The sequence below is a fragment of the Vanessa cardui genome, chromosome 10 (genome assembly GCF_905220365.1).
Source record: "Vanessa cardui chromosome 10, ilVanCard2.1, whole genome shotgun sequence".
NCBI lineage: Eukaryota > Metazoa > Arthropoda > Insecta > Lepidoptera > Nymphalidae > Vanessa > Vanessa cardui.
In genome coordinates this window covers 6,062,250-6,079,519 of record NC_061132.1, presented here as the reverse complement: position 1 = coordinate 6,079,519, position 17,270 = coordinate 6,062,250, and the positions used below count along the sequence as shown (strand labels likewise).

The following is a 17,270-nucleotide window of genomic DNA, read 5'->3' as shown; positions in this document are numbered from 1 at the left end:
TATTTTCTGTTGCTGTTTTTTATTATCTGTTATTATACAAGACAGTTTTTTAACGTTTTTATAGATAATGGTACGGAACCCTTCGAGCGCGATTCCTGCTCGCAAAACGACCGGTTTTTTAAAAATTAAGCGTGATAAGTCAGGCTCAGCTAGAATTAAATAAATCAGGGATTTCACAATTCAAATGATCGTATGTAATTATTTACAAAACGAAACTTCGCTTGTTACTTGAATAGTTTAACCATTTCTCTGTCCCGTGAGTCATAAGAATCATGGTCATTGTTTTATTTTCGTCTCTACTTTATACAGAGTGAAGTTATAAAACTTAAATCCAATAAAATCGTGAATAAGTTTCACAGTAGGATAATGTCATATCATACTAATATCATAGTTGTAAAAATTAAAGCTTTTGATAAAAAAATATTGATTTATAAGACATTACGTCTTGACTTCTATGCAGGATATTTAAAAAAATAATTGTATTTATTAAAATACTCTGTAATTCAAATGGTGGAAAAGACTACGATACGATACGATAACTACGATATCGCCCTATTTCTTTCTATTGTTTTATTCTGTTATGCAATACAAATTAATAACTTTTCATACATCAGTTGTATAATAAATATAACCATACTAATATTATAAAAAAAAATTGTTAGTTTGTATGGTGGTACTGGATCTAATGATAAAATAAAAAAAAACATGCAATATTACAGCCAATAAATTACATTATTCCTGATTGCTACATTAAATTATATTAAAGTCACATCAATTTATATCACATAATTGCATCCTTACAAATCCAAAACGGATATCTAGTATGTAAATTTCAAACAATTTCAAATAGAACAATTTAAAAAGGGGCTTATAAAATTACAGTATTTTCCGTAGCCGCGTAGAACTAACGCAAGTTACCCTTCATTTTATGAAGTAAACAGGAAACATCACTTCCCCGGAGGGCTGATAGCGAACCTTATTTATCTCGTGGTGAACAAGGGTTAGAGTGACAAATCCGTTTAAAATATAATAGCTTTCATGATTCACATCTTGTCACTGGCGCTAATGTTTGTTTTATGCCTGTTACGTAAAACGTGCGAGTTGGCGTATCTTATATTTCGATACAAAAAAAATCGATTCCTGATCAAATTTCGAAGTCATTCTGAATTCGATAATTCCTTTTGTGTTTTGATAGAGACTAATCTACACAAGACATATATGAATGCACATATGTGCGTATCTAATGGGATGACATTCTAACACTGCCGGAAACAGATCAGATACAAGATAAAAGACTACGTGTTCTAGATATAAATAAATAAATATGAGACAACATCACATATATTACTCTGATTCCAATGTAAGTAGCTAAAGCACTTGTGTTATGGAAAATCAGAAGTAACGACGGTACCACAAACACCCAAACCCAAGACAACATAGAAAACTAATGACTATCTACATCGACTCAGCCGGGAATCGAACCCAAGACCTCGGAGTGGCGTAACCATGGAAACCGGTGTACACACCAACACACCGTCACAGTAAGGCCAACTATGGAACATCAACAGAGATTTGAACCCGAATCATTAGAATCTGTGCTGCTAAACCAATCATTTAATTATATTATACTGATGAATTAACAATGGTCTTATTAATACCATCAATAACGTTGATTGAACTAATTAAGTTACGCGGTCGTGTCGAATGTATGGACATACAACGTGACGTATTTACAATATTTACTAACGTCAATATTGTTTCAACTAGTCTAGTATTAAGTCTAAATTAAAAAAATATATATTGTATCGTAACTTCAAGTACTAGGAAGAACTAATATTGATGTCAAAGAAGCTTGAATGCCTCGTATGTCAAAATGACAAATAACCATCTGATAAGGGATATATTCCTAGTACAACGTATCCCTAGGACTGGATCCTTATAATAAGGGCGATCACGGTTCGCTGTGGTCCGATCTTATCCTCGTTTAGTACCATTTTTATTTCTTTATTAATATAAATAAATATGAGACAACATCACATACATTACTCTGATCCCAATGTAAGTAGCTAAAGCACTTGTGTTAATGAAAATCAGAAGTAACGACGGTACCATGAACACCCAGATCCAAGACAACATAGAAAACTAATGATAATCTACATCGACTCAGCCGGGAATCGAACCCAAGACTTCGGAGTTGCGTACCCATGAAAACCGATGTACACACCACTCGACCACGGAGGTCGTCATTAGGTATATATTATATAATCATATATTAAAGTATATATGTATGTAACAATAGAACAGCACTTAGATTATGTAGCATTACCATTACCAGCCTGTAAATTTTCCAGTGCTGGGTTAAGGCCTCTCAAACGTGGCAGAATTTCGATGAAATTAGACACATGCAGGTTTCCTTGCGATGTTTTCCTTCATCGCCGAGTTTGAGAGAAATTATAAACACAATTTAAGAACATGAAAATTCTTTGCTTGCCTGGGCTTGAACCCGTAATAATCGGTTAAGATGGACGCGTTCTTAACCACTGTGCTATCTCGGCTCATATTAGTTCTTATTTCAATTCGAAAAGTAACTTATATACCTTAACAATATTATGAATATACTTTAAAACTGTCATTTCAACCATTGTTTCATTGTATTAATAATAGTACGACACAACTTAGATGTAGCATCGGCAACTTTCGTAAAACCGATCACATCCGAATTGAGTACGCTATTACAAATTATAAATATATATTTCTTATGTGAATATGATCTTTACACGAACGTTATAACTTGTAATATCATATGACCTAAATGGCCAATTTGACACGTCGATTTAAATGCACTTGCTTTCTTGAATAACGCCGAATGGCGCAATAGGGACCTATTTCTAGTGGCTGTTTTATTTATTGTATTACTGCCGATTTAGATGATAAAAAAGCATGGAGTTAATACCTGTTGACTTCCAAGCAGGATACATTAATTTAAATAATTGTATTTAATTAACATGACGTTGCATTTTTTAAATGTTAAAAAAGAGTAACTACTGAGTTTCTTGCCGGTTGTTCTCGGTAGAATCTACTTTCCGAACCGGTGGTAGCTTCACTTAATTGTAAAATGACGATTCAAAAGTGCTTATAAAAGCTTACTTGAATAAAGTTTATTTTGATTTTAATTTTGATTTTGATTTTATTGAATTTGCCGATGCTACATCTAAGTTGTGTCGCACTATACAAGGTAATACCTACCTCAGCAACCGAATTTAATATCGACCAAATAGTTCATACTCAAATGCCATTGTTTCAATAAATATCGCACAGTTACGACATTGAAAAGTCAGACTATTATAGAAACCTATTAAACGGGATATTTTGAAAGCATTAAATGTATACCAACTTTCTTATATCTGGATAGAGTGACATTCCAGAGTTATTTTTAGCTTGTCCTATTAGAAAAGTTTAAAGCTCATTTAAAAAAAAAAATTAATAAGGTAGGTACACCACTTTCTTAGTCAACATTATTATTTTGTCATGTTATTTTCTATTACTAAGGCACCACCACACTATAATAGCCAAAACAGGTTGCAAATGTTATTGCAGTTTCATTTCACGACTACCTACGTGATCAAGTATTGTGTACTACACCGGTTTTCAAGGGTACGCCACTCCGAAATCCCGGGTTCGATTTCCGGGCGAGTTAATGTAGAAAGAGTTCATTAGTTTTCTTTGTTGTCTTGGGTTTCGGTGGTTGTGGTACCGTTGTTACTTCTGATTTTCCAAAACACAAGTGCTTTTGCTAGTTACATTGGGATTAGAGTAATGTATGTGATGTTGTCCAATATTTATGATATGTATTTATATTATTTTATTAATAATTAGCTATGTCCGCACCCTTGTACGCGTTTTAATTAAAAAAAAAATGTAGCCTAAGTTACTCCTCATTGTATCATTTACCTGCCAGTGAAAGTCCCATAGATCGGTCTAGCCGTTCCAGAGATTATCCGGAACAAACAGACAGACAAACAGAAAAAAATTGTAATAGAAAATATTTTGGTATGTGTACCGTGTACAAACACATATGCATTGATTCAAACAGGGTTATTTTAATATTACAAACAAACATTCCAATTTCATTATATGTATAGATACTACAAATTTGCGTACGTTTATTATGACTTATCTCACACATTGATTTGAGGCTTTTTGACGCCGTAAATAGATTAAGCTTCATTAGAGTGACAAATGTAATGCGTTAAAATCAAAAAGGTACTCACTCGTTAAAGGCAGCGCAATTTGCTGTTTGGAACAACGCCAACATCACCTGAAACAGAAACGAATTTTGAGTCCGAATTGAATTTTAATTTTATCGACCTTTCCTAACACTTTCCTGTTAAGTGTATACAATTTATTACGGTAACGAACTTCGCTAACTTCGGTCGTTTGAATTCACTTTGGAACTCTTACTTTAAATTTTAGAATTTCGTATGAGATACACATCCGAAGTTCAACGTTAAATAATAATGACCTTAAGTGACTTATCGTGTTAAACAATTATTAAACTCTCGAAGAAAGGGGATAGTATTTCAACCGACTTCAAAAAGGAGGTTATCAATTCGTCTGTTTTTTTTTTTTGTTGCTTCTCTACTTTACTAGGTGGACCGATTTTGCTCCAAATATAACAGTAACTTTAACTACGTTATGTAGACCCAGCTTCAGATAAACAGGAACATCAAATAATTAACAATATTTAATATGATTTAAAATATTTATTTTTTACAGTTTTCCTTACAATCATCCATTATCTTCCGATCTTCCTTCCTTTAAAAGCAGATTAACAATTCCCATGTCAAATTTAATAATATTCTATTTCTACTTTTATTTATTAAAATGTCAAACCAAAAAGTATTCATTACATTCATATAATTCTGTGACTGAATATAGCTCAACAGCTAGAAGTAATACAACCTTTAATGATTATTTATAAATATTATATTTAAAATACTTTATAGGCTTACAGCTGTATTATCATAAATTGACTTTTAAGTAGTCTAATATTTTTTATTTCATTTTACTTAGGAGGACTCTAAAAAATATGTTGAATACGCAATTATTTTTATTTCTTTTTAGTGCATATTTATTTGTTTTAAAATAGTGTTTTGTTTGAAGTCGGTTATTCTTTTTGTTAAAATTTTTATTTATTTATTATATTTTTGTGCTATATGAAAATTCGGTTCATTGGTTAGATCGTGAAAGAGCGACAAACAGACAGTCAGACTGAGTTTATTTCACATTTATAATATTAGTACTGAAGTATAGATTATTTCTTTATTTGAAATAAATACCGATGTCTGGCATAATATTTTGGGCTCATCTAGCAAAAACACAATAAAGATAGAAACAAGTGTCAATTTCTCATTTTGGAACAATGACAATATTTTTAAAATATGGTATGTTTCAACATATATAAAACCTTTTTATACAATATTCAAATAGAAAAAGTAATGTGTAAAATCGAACGTTCTGTGATCTTCTTTTGTTTTTTTTTTTATTCACTTACTATCTACTAATGACAACGAAACAATGTATAATATTGCAATAATACCAAGATTAAACTAGTTTTTAAAGCATTTTATTGTTTAATTGAGTTCGGATTATTTGAGTTCGGACTCCAGTGTCTAAGTAATAGACAGATATATTCTTCGATTCGAGCAAAAGAGGTTTTAATGTCACGGTATTTGTCATTAATACGCCCATTTATGCGACATAAAATGTAATACTATTGAACACGATATAAGGTAGTTACTTTCACGTTTATAATGAATATAACGTATCCGATTACATTCTTTAAAAGACTTTACCTATGCGGTCGTATTCTGTTACGAACCATCATTCCCTTCCTATTTAGCTAGACATGATACTGTTTATTATTTATTTGGTAAGGGATCCAACTGGTTGCGTACCATTCATCATACATTCCACCGACAAGTAGCATTTGCAGTTTATTTGGTGGTGGGGCTTTGTGCAAGCCCGCCTAGGTAAGTACCACCCATTTAACAGATATTCTACCGCTAAACAACAGTACGCAGTATTGTTGTGTTCCGGTTTGATGGGTGTGTGAGCCAGTGTAACTTCAGGCACAATGGACATAGCATCCTAGTTTCCAAGGTTGGTGGCGCATTGACGACGTAAGGACTCGTTAATATTTCTTACGGCGTCATTGTCTATGGGTGATGGTGACCACTTACCATCTGGTGGCCCATATGCTCGTTCGCGAATCTATTCCATAAAAGAAGCGATGCTTTGGATTGTTATAACTATAGCTACATTTCAGTTACCAAAGTTAATGGCGCTTCCTAATCGTTAAAATCAATCAACCGTTATCATCAGGTGGCCTATTTGCCAGTCCGCCTACTTACACAAAGAAGGCAATGATATTACTTGGAATTAATTTTTCTCACAGATCGTCTGATATTTGTAGAGAAGACTTCTGTTACTAGGTTAGTAGGACTACAATATTGGTATTGAAATCGCTAAGTGTTTTATATCTCAATGCGTTATACAAGAAATCAGTCAGTCGATTTTCACAACACCCTTAGCTTGAGACGTGGGGGTTCCACTCCGTCGGATCCCCGCATGAAAATGAATAAAATATGACTACTTAAAAACCTCCGCCATTTTCTTTAAGATCTTAGAAGACATTACAAGGCTTTCACCTTTACTATACCTATTGAAAAATCACAAGATATCTTAAAGACTTTTACGATAACATTTCTTTTTAAGAATATTTTTAACAGATATTAATCATATCTATACAGTTCGTTCATTCGCATTTTATTAGAAAACCATAACTTATTATACTTGAATAATAGAATTATGCTTAGAAATAAAACGCCTTTGAATAATATATAATATTAAATCTGAGATACAGTATATAGCATAGTTATTCTGTCACATTTCTCGTATTTGATCCTGAAGTTCTGGGCTCAAAACTCCTCCTCCTAACAAAAGTTTCTGACCACTGGTCGATAAAAACCTAAGTTCCGTTCTGACTAGAAATTCACAGTAGCATCCCGAATTTAGTTATCACGTTAAGTTACTCATGCACTCAAGTTTTGGATTGCCATCCCATCAGAATATGTGAGTATACAAGTATTTTTGCGCCCTATAATATCTGCTCAACGCACTATTTGTCATTGAGGAAAGAGCCGTGACCGAAATCGGTCTGAAGGACGTCACCATGACAAATATTAAATAAGTGTGCGAGTACGAGACATTTAGAAATTGCCATAAAAATATATTTTTGTGATTTTCTCTCGCAGAAAAAGATCAGTTTTGTAAAAGTATGAATCTGTAACTTTCTGTTAGGTATCTTTAAAACTCCTATATTTTCTCCAATTATAAGATTATTTTGTATATTATTTTGTCTTTATAATTCATCTCGTGCTTGGCGGTGAAGGAAAACATCGTGAGGAAACCTGCATGTGACAAATTTCATAGAAATTCTGCCACATGCGTATTCCACCAATTTGCATTGGAACAGCGTGGTAGAATATGTTCCAAAAATATTTCTCAAAGGAAGAGGAGGCCTTAAGCCCAGCAGTGGGAATTTACAGACTGTTATTGTTGTATACGATTATATTTTGTTACGAAACTTACTAAAAATTATTCGCTCAAATCTCACATCTACATAATAAAAACATATTATTGCTTAAACTAATGCGTGATCATTATTTTGAGCGAATTAAATTATGTGTACGTATAACTTACACATAGATACACGAAAGGCACACGTGATCACATTATTATTTATAGTGCGTGATCATTATAATAAGCAACATTAGTATGCGTGTGTAATATACACATACATGTATACCGAACATTTTGAAATGAAGGAAAAGATACACACATACACAGTAAGCCGAGTTTCACCAAGTGATGAAATGAAATAAGGGTTTTTACACATATAAACTTCGTCGACTTATCCGATACAAAAATATTAAAGAAAAGTTTCTTACAAAGCGTTATCCATCGTTCGCAAACAACGTTCATTTTACAGCGACAAGCAAAGAAGACGAAAAAGAGCGAATAAAACTTGGTTACGTTACTATAGTTTAATATTATTTATGGACTTAATACCCTTCGTCTTGTTGCTTATGAAAATTTATTAACTTATTCATTAAAAACTTAATGATATACTTAGTTAATAAAAATATAGAAAATTAAACCGATTTCGGAATTAGAAACAAATAGTGAAATCAAAATGAAATATATTTATATCTTTGAAACTACAAGACTGATTTTAATGAAACTTACACTGTTAAAATTGAAGTGTATCTAACTTAGATTAAAAATGATCATCTCAATACGACTTTTACTTTTCGAGATTTTTGTGGACAAATATACAAACCTACATACACACATAAACTTACGAAATCCTAAATCATCTTACTCAAATATAATTAAATTGTTACAATGATACATACATACATGTCGAACTGATAACCTCCTTTTTTTAGAAGTCGGAAAAAATATAATATGATGGGAGGATTGAGAATTATGATATGAGGAAGTTCTAGAGCATTGATGTCAAATCAGAAGTAATGACGGTAACACAAACACCCAGACCCAAAACAACATAGAAAACTAATGATAATCTACATCGACACGGCCGGGAATCGAACCCGGGACCTCGGAGTAGCGTACCTATGAAAACCGGTGTACACACCACTCGACCACGGAGGTCAATTTAAATATGGTATATATTCCAAGTGGCATGTATATTTTTCGTATATCAGATAATCAATATCACCTTTCGCTATCAATAATTCTGTTGAGATAATAGGCGTTAATAGGTTAATCCTCTTCCATGTTCAGATTACTAACATATTAATGTTAACAATTGAACGTATTGTGTAATCTGAGGAATACCACATGTGAGATATGTCTTAATCTGAGCATATGACAATATTGTTTTTTAATAAAGCCTTTTTTATTTATTATCATGTTAACATATTTTGTAAAAGAGAATACTTTTATATCTATGTTAGTGTTGTATTCTTTCTGTTTTTTTCTTGTACTATTTTATACAGCCATACCAATAACGTTCTAAAATCGATTACACTTTTACGAAAACGGTATACACTAAGAAAATATGAGTTTATTAAATATATGATTATAATTTAAATGCATAAAGAAGTATTTCTAACATTTGCTAATTTTATCAAGTCATTCCCAGTGGTTTCTTCTATGTCGTCTCTCCAACGTCTTTGTGGTCTACCCACAATTCTTTTTCCCTGTGGGCCGGACCATTTCTTACTCTTGAGAGTCCATCGCTGGTCGGTGCATCTCGCTACATGACCGGCCCAGCTCCATTTCAGTTTTAGCACTTGGTGTAAAGCATCTGTTTTTTAATAAGAAGAGTAATATAATTCTGTAATTCGTAACTATTTATTATACATACCAGAATCGAAATAGATATGCAATAAGAATTACGTATACTTATTAAAGATAAGATAGATAAAAAGTCTCAACTTTTTCTATCTATATTAATTCGAGATTATATAATAGTGAAGTAATGACGTTTATTGAAAATAATTTTACGTACATATGTAGTGTCAATACATATATGTCATAATAATACTTTGAGATTCATCCGACATTGATTTTGATTGTATGTTAAATAATGACCTATAGTATGTGTGAATGCTTGGAAAGCATGTAATAAAGCCTTTGGTCCAGCGCCTGAACTCTTTCGAATAGTGTTATTCTTTCCATTATGAGTTTAAAAGAATAGAGATTGCACAAATTTGTGTAATATTATAGATATGTACTGCGACATTTATTTTTTTCCCTTGATACTATATAGGTTACTGGCGTGACCGAAACCGAGTTTTCACAGTAACCTTAGACTCATATGAACAACAACAACAACAGCCTGTGAATTTCCCACTGCTTGGCTAAAGCCTCCTCTCCCTTTGATGAGAAGGTTTGGAACATATTCCACAACGCTGTTCCAATGCGGGTTGGTAGAATACACATGTGGCAGAATTTCCATGAAATTAGACACATGCAGGTTTCTTCACGGTGTGTGCCCTCACCGCCGAGAATGAGATGAATTATAAACACAAATTAATCACATGAATTTTGGGTGGTGCATTGCTGGGTTTGAACCCGCAATCATCGGTTAAGATGTACGTGTTCTAACTACTGGGGCATGTCGCTCGTATGAACACTTAACTAAAAAACAAAAGAATACTATGATAACAAAGATTTTATACTACTCGAAACTGTATAATATTCTAGAATATGCTGCTGAAGTCTACATATGTATAAAGTTAAAGATAAGTCGAGAGAAACTGTGAGCCACATCAGAGCTATTGTCACGTGCGAAATTTTAAACTTTGTGTTCAACCAACGTACCGTCCGGCGAGCATCACATTTAGCGAAAACTTCGACGGTATTCGACAGTAACATTAGATGGTACGTTTATATAATACATAATACCTACCTACCTACTACATTATATTAAAACTTTTTGGTTTAATTTTAAAAAAAATACTTTATTTAAATTTGTGTCTGATGTTTAAATATTTGTTCACGAATATTATGGTATTTATGAAACAAAATCAAATAAATTTTTCACCGCTAGAAATGCAGATATTTAATTGAATATTTAAATACTTTTATTTCATATTTTATGTTTATTTATCTTGCGTATCTTTTTTTCAAGCCCGTCTAGGCTACACGACTACATTCGACGCCAAGCAGTGATAGTATTTTTGTGTCCCTGTTTGAAGGAAGTAGTGTAACTACAGGCACAAGGAACATAACACCTCAATTCAAAGTTCCGAGGTTAGTAGCACATAGACTATGTAAGGAATATAAAATTTGATACGTTTCTAATGTCTTCGGGTAGTTGATAAAGATGCAATAAAATTAATTACAGATACATAGTCACAACTTCAAAATCAAAACAAATTTTATTCAAGTAGGATTTTACAAACACGTTTGAATCGTCATTTTACAATTAAGTGAAGCTACCACAGGTTCGGAAAGTGCTTCTACCGAGAAGAACCGGCAAGAAACTCAGAAGTTACTATTTTCAACATTAAACTGAAAATTTTTCTTCTCTCTCTATGAGTACTTTTTTAAAATAGCATAAAGTTTTATTGTTAAATTATTTCCTTACCATATTTCCATTCAAAAAGATTATTTAGCTAATAGTTTATTTCTTACAAGCGCCAGGTTAGTAAATGATGGGTCAATACAATTACAGATTCTTAGAAACCGACCATTGACGGTTTGAAAATGAAGTCATAACAGTGATAACACCCGTATTTGTTGGGTCAGGTAACACAAATGGTACCATCATCGAGTAACCATTTCAATAAAAAAATAAAAAAGTAATTCGTCTCATTATCACTTATCAAATAGTCGACCAATTTAAATTGTGACGATCCGTGAAGATTCAAGTGTTGCCAGTGAGGTTACAGCTCTTTTAAAAGTCCGGTGGAAAACAGGTGACTATTCGTAAAGATACAAATGTTTTCGGAACGAAGTCCTTTTGCGCGGTTTACAGTATGAACTGGCGAAAATGGTCACGTAGGGAAACAGCGTCATTACCTCTCCAGCCGGCCTTTCTGTATTTCTATATCTTTATTTTAAATACTTCTTCATTTTTCTTAACCTATATATTTTTATTCTTATTGATACGGTATTTTTAAAAACACCTTGATATCATTGTATCTATACTTTCCATTGAGAGCATCTTCGTCCCAACTGACGACACCTCTCATTTTTCCCAGTCGAATAATATTCCCCTTGCATATGTCCCACAACTGGGCTGAACAGGAAAATTCGTTGTTTTAGGATTATTTTTTTTGGCATCTTCGATCGCGCTGTAATGCGGGATGGTTCATACACATATGTCAGAAGTGTATTTGACTTTCGCAGATTAGATCACGATGTTTTATGCGTTCTCCTCTGAATTATAAATATACGAAAGATTCAGTCACTTCTAACCACAAGGCCTCGGCTCTTTATACCCCATTGGTATTCTATTCACACAATACAAGAAAAGTATCTCGGCTTGATCTACTCCGTGTTTACAAGAGAAAACATTTTCGACCAAGTTTCTCTGGAATTCTCGGTCTAACGCTAGATTTTATTTTCTTCTAACATTGCGATTGTGAAAAAGGTGGAAATCGAACGATTGCTGGTTCGATTTTTAGTCTGTTTGGATCAACCTTTACAGATAAAAGCGGATGCCTGAAGTAAAGAATGAAGAGAAGAAACGATAAGATTCAAATATTCAAGCGAATGCAACAATGGACACATATGATATCGGTGTTTATACCTGAGTGTAGATATTAAAATAGAAGGAAATAAATAAGCGACTAGGCAACGATGAAGCTTAATTAAAACTTGATTCACGATGTGTCCCATTATTTTAATTGGTCACAACGACCCACAAATATCTGAGTTATAAGAAATATTAACCAGAAATTGTTGTACGCGGTTTGCTTGTCTTTTAGGGGTTGGGTATCATGTTAATATAGCACTTAGGGTATTTTTTATCCTATAATATGGAGCGGTTACCTTGGTATGAATTTACCCTCCCCTCAACCCGAACACGTGGCCAAAGGCCGCTAACAAATTACACAATCACACACACACATACCCACACACACACAATCTTAGTTTATAGAAAGGACTCACTACTACCAACTTTCCATAATATGTTCTCAATGATTCTCGATCTCGTCTGTACGTTACGCAAAAATATTTTCTATATTTTATGTCGTTAAGTTACTAAATGACTTTTGGGGACATTGCTTGATGTAATCACTTTTGGACCTTGGAATAAAAGTGCAAAATAAAGAGTTAACACCCCCATCTTAATGCCGTCTCTGGGGACAGGAAGTTCATTTTACACCTAGAAAATCTGAATTGCAATTCAACGCGAAAATGTTTCCAGAAATTCTTGCATTTCCAAATTATTTGTACAGTGATTATTTTTTGGTTCTATTCGTATTTACTTGATCTTTTGTCACTGTACATAATATATATAAATATGAAACTAAAATTCGAATTTATCATAATTGAAGTTTTGGTACAAAACTATGCTGATAATTTAACTGTGGAGGTATATATGTCCGTCTGTCTGATGCTCTTTCAAACCATCGAGCAATTCACCTAATGATCAACCCTTATAACGAGAGCAAATCCGCCAAAGACATACAGTAGTTATATAAATAATACAGTATATAAATATAACAGTAGTTATAAAATAATTTCGTGTCGGTTGGGCTTTGTGCTAGCCCGTCTAGGATAGGTACCACCCACTCATCAGATATTCTACCGCCAAATAACAGTACTCAGTATTTTTGTATTCCGGTTTGAAGGGTGAGTGAGCCAGTGTAACTACAGGCACAATCATTAAGAAAAAATACTTAATATTATACCGTGTAATTTATATTCATGATAAAAATGCATGGAATTAATATACTTTGATGTTCTTGCAAGTTTCGAAATGCACCAAGTTTCAAAAGAAAAAGGAGTAATGAGTTTCTTGTCGGTTCTTTTCGATAGAAACCTCATTTCGTTCTAGTAACTTTATGTAGAACAGAAATGACAAATTCGAAAAGTAGACGAATCAAAAGTTATGTAAATTTTGAAACAAATCTGACAATGATTTTATTAAAACAATACACAAACATAACTTATCATTATTTAAAAAGAAAATTATTTAGTAATTGCAAAAACCGACAACATCTCCAAATTCTATTATACAATTATCAATATGTCCAAAGCACCCAAACTTCCAAACAAATACAAACCCAATGATATTACAAACACCAATGTTATGGTACCATTTTTTTTCTCTTTATCTTTAACCAGTGCTAATATTTATTATTAAAAAAATAATGCTATCTATTTAAATATTAATTAAGAATCTATGTAATTAAGAAAGATTCGTAAGTAATCGAATTTATGTTACGTTTACATATAGTAAAGTAAATTACAATTACAAAAATAACTGAACACGAAAAACTAACATCTGTGAAAGACCTGTTGTTGAAACATTTGGTTAATGAGATAATGCTGGACAAAGGCTTCGTCTTCTATGTACGCGAAGTTTTTGTAACTACTCTAATGCATTTAGATACTCAAGTCTCAAAAGTTTATTCCTACATACAGAATTCCTCACGATGTTTTCCTTAGCAAACAAACACTCGTGACCTCGACACACACACACACAAACTATGTAATAACAATTACTTAGCTTTTATGTGTTCGTACCCTAAAAATATGACGCACCTGAAAATCGGCAGTGCTTTGAATTGGAAGTTGATTTATTATGTCAACTGTACCGACCCACTACCATCCCACGTGACATTGGCATATATACTTGATATTAACATAGCTAAAATGATAATACAATGTAAACAAAAACATTAATTTCTTCAGATACAATAACTTAAGTTATAGGTACAGATTAATCATTAAAATTATTAATTGAAAATATAAAAACAATTTAAGTCCCTACCAACCACCTCGTTATTTTTTTAACATAATAGAAAAACACTTAAAATATTGTTATACAATACAAGAGCTGAGATGGCCCAGTGGTTAGAACGCGTGCATCTTAACCGATGATTGCGGGTTTAAACCCAGGCAAGCACAACTGAAAATTCATGTGCTTAATTTGGGTTTATAATTCTCCCCGTGCTGGGCGCTGAAAGAAAACATCTTACGGAAACCTGCATGTGTTTAATTTCATCGAAATTCTGTCACATGTGCATTCCACCAACCCGCATTGGAACAGCGTGGTGGAATATGTTCCAAACTCTTCCTTAATGGAAGAGAGGGCCTTATCTCAGCAGTGGGAAAATGTACAAGCTGTTACTTTACTTTTTACTTTACAATTGTAATACAATATAATCAATCTAGAATAAAATAATTAATTTAATAAATAATTAATATTATTAAAGCCGGATTTCAAGGCTATTATTAATACAAAATATATCAACAATGTAACTTATTAGAAGAACACATTCTACACATGAAGAATTATTATATTTAATAGATATAACTGGCAAAGGAACCACCTGTTTATTGGTTGCCGCCTTCAGACATTGGCGCTTTATGAAATATTAATCATTCCTTACATCACCATAGCGCCGGAAACCTTGGTAATTACGATGTGTCCTTCGTGCCTGTAGTTACACTAGCTCACTCAGGATAATAGCCGGAACACAACCGTAGTTAGTATTACTATTTAGAGGTAGAATATCTAAAGAGAGGGTACCTAGCCAAACTCACTGAAATCCCTATCACAACGATTCCCGTGGTCGACTAGTGTGTACATGTGTTTTCATGGGTACGTCACTACGAGGTTCCGGATTCGATTCCCGGCCGAGTCGATGTAGAAAAAGTTCATTAGTTTTTTATGTTGTCTTGGGTCTTTGTGTTTGTGGTACCGTCGTTACTTCTGATGTTCCATATCACAAGTGCTTAAGCAACTTACATTGGTATCAGAGTAATGTATGTGATGTTGCCCAATATTCATTTATTTATAACTGGTCAATCATACAAAAATTGCCCGTTTAAAACTAGATAGTGAGAAAAAATGAGCTATCAATATAGTAAGTCATTATTTAGGTCCAAACTCATAGGTCATTAGGTCTGGTCCGTAGCAGTCTGGTAGATACGCTACTTTGTCACAATTTGATTGATGTTCCGATCGCTTCTCTAGATAAGACTGTCTAATCAATGTTCGGCAATGTTCAGACGAGCATTAGATTAAGTGATTACAAGCTAAATCGAAATTACTTCATTGATCTTAATATATACGGGGAAGTCATTTAAATGTTAATGAAATTAAACATATGATATATAAGGTATTTATTACTACAGTTTCAGTACTAAAGTCCTTGCTTATTAGTATTATTTAAATGTAACATAAAAATTATAATAACCAAAAATTTTAAATTGCTGCCTTTGTGATAAGAGTTGAGATGGCCCAGTGGTTAGAACGCGTGCATCGTAACCGATGATTGCGGGTTCAAACCCAGGCAAGCACCGCTGTTTCATGTGCTTAATTTGTCTTTATAATTCATCTCGTGCTCAGCGGTGAAGGAAAACATCGTGAGGAAACCTGCATGTGACAAATTTCATAGAAATTCTGCCACATGTGTATTCCACCAACTCGCATTGGAACAGCGTGGTGGAATATGTTCCAAACCTTCTCCTCAAAGAGAGAGGAGGCCTTTAGCCCAGCTGTGGGAATTTACAGGCTGCTGTTGTTTTTGTTGTTGTTGATATGCATTAATTCATGCATTTCGTACATAAATTAAGCAGGTTGATAACGCTTCCGCCACGGTAGCATATATATAGCAAGCGATCCCGTGGTGCCCGGCGAAAGACGGAGAGAGTATCGCTAGTTTATTGGTGGGTAAACCCGGTGTACCTGGGCGCACTCGGTGTCCAGGGCTCCGGAGAGTCCCACATACCCCCCACAACCACCACGTGGGGGAAGCGCGTAACACGTTTTTTCAGCAGAGAAAAAAAAAGGTTGATAACGCTTCGGTCTTGCTTTACAAATGCCAATATTTCTGACTTAATATTTATTTTACTAATACAAAATATAGAATAGTTCCTAATAAATTAACTTCATATTATAATTATGATTGAAGTATTAAAATTCAATGCTTATCAATTCTCATTAGCATCAGCTCGTAATAAAAATATTATATATTCAAGAACTTACCCAACCTTTAACTAATAATTTCAACAATATCTAAAACAATTTCAATGATTAATGACCTAAAATGTTCTCAATTTATGAAAATAAATGGCGGGCGCTCATCTCACCCAATATTAGGAAATCATTTTGATCAGACCTTTGCTATAAAATTAATAGCATGCAAAAACAACGACGTCCCGCCGGCGAATAATGTGAAAATATTACAATAGCTCAAGGAAAAAGCGAAAAGCGATTTTTTTTTCATTCAATACTTTATGGGCTGATATTTTTCGAGCGCTTAAAGTGATTTAAAATTAATACAGACATTCGCGTCAATTTGTTTCCTTATCCATGGAAATGGTAAAGTATTTTTTATAATACTAATATTTGGTGTTAAAATGTTAAGCTAAAATTTGAATCGCAGAAGAAAAAAGCAAAAACAATTTTGGTTTCTGATGAAAAAGAAAAAAGTACTAAGTGTAATCTATTCTAGATAACGTCCAGAGATTTGATGATTCCTTTCGAG

The 17,270-nt window shown here is 33.2% G+C and overlaps 1 protein-coding gene across 1 annotated transcript in view; it reads right to left on the bottom strand.

The window, feature by feature from the left end:
- Positions 1-17,270, bottom strand: part of LOC124532747 (uncoordinated protein 58-like) — a 485,187-nt gene that overhangs the window by 255,103 nt on the left and 212,814 nt on the right. The window contains exon 3 of the mRNA XM_047107802.1: positions 4,272-4,318. The gene's annotated coding sequence lies outside the window, so the exon portion shown is untranslated. The remainder of the gene's footprint in view (positions 1-4,271; positions 4,319-17,270) is intronic.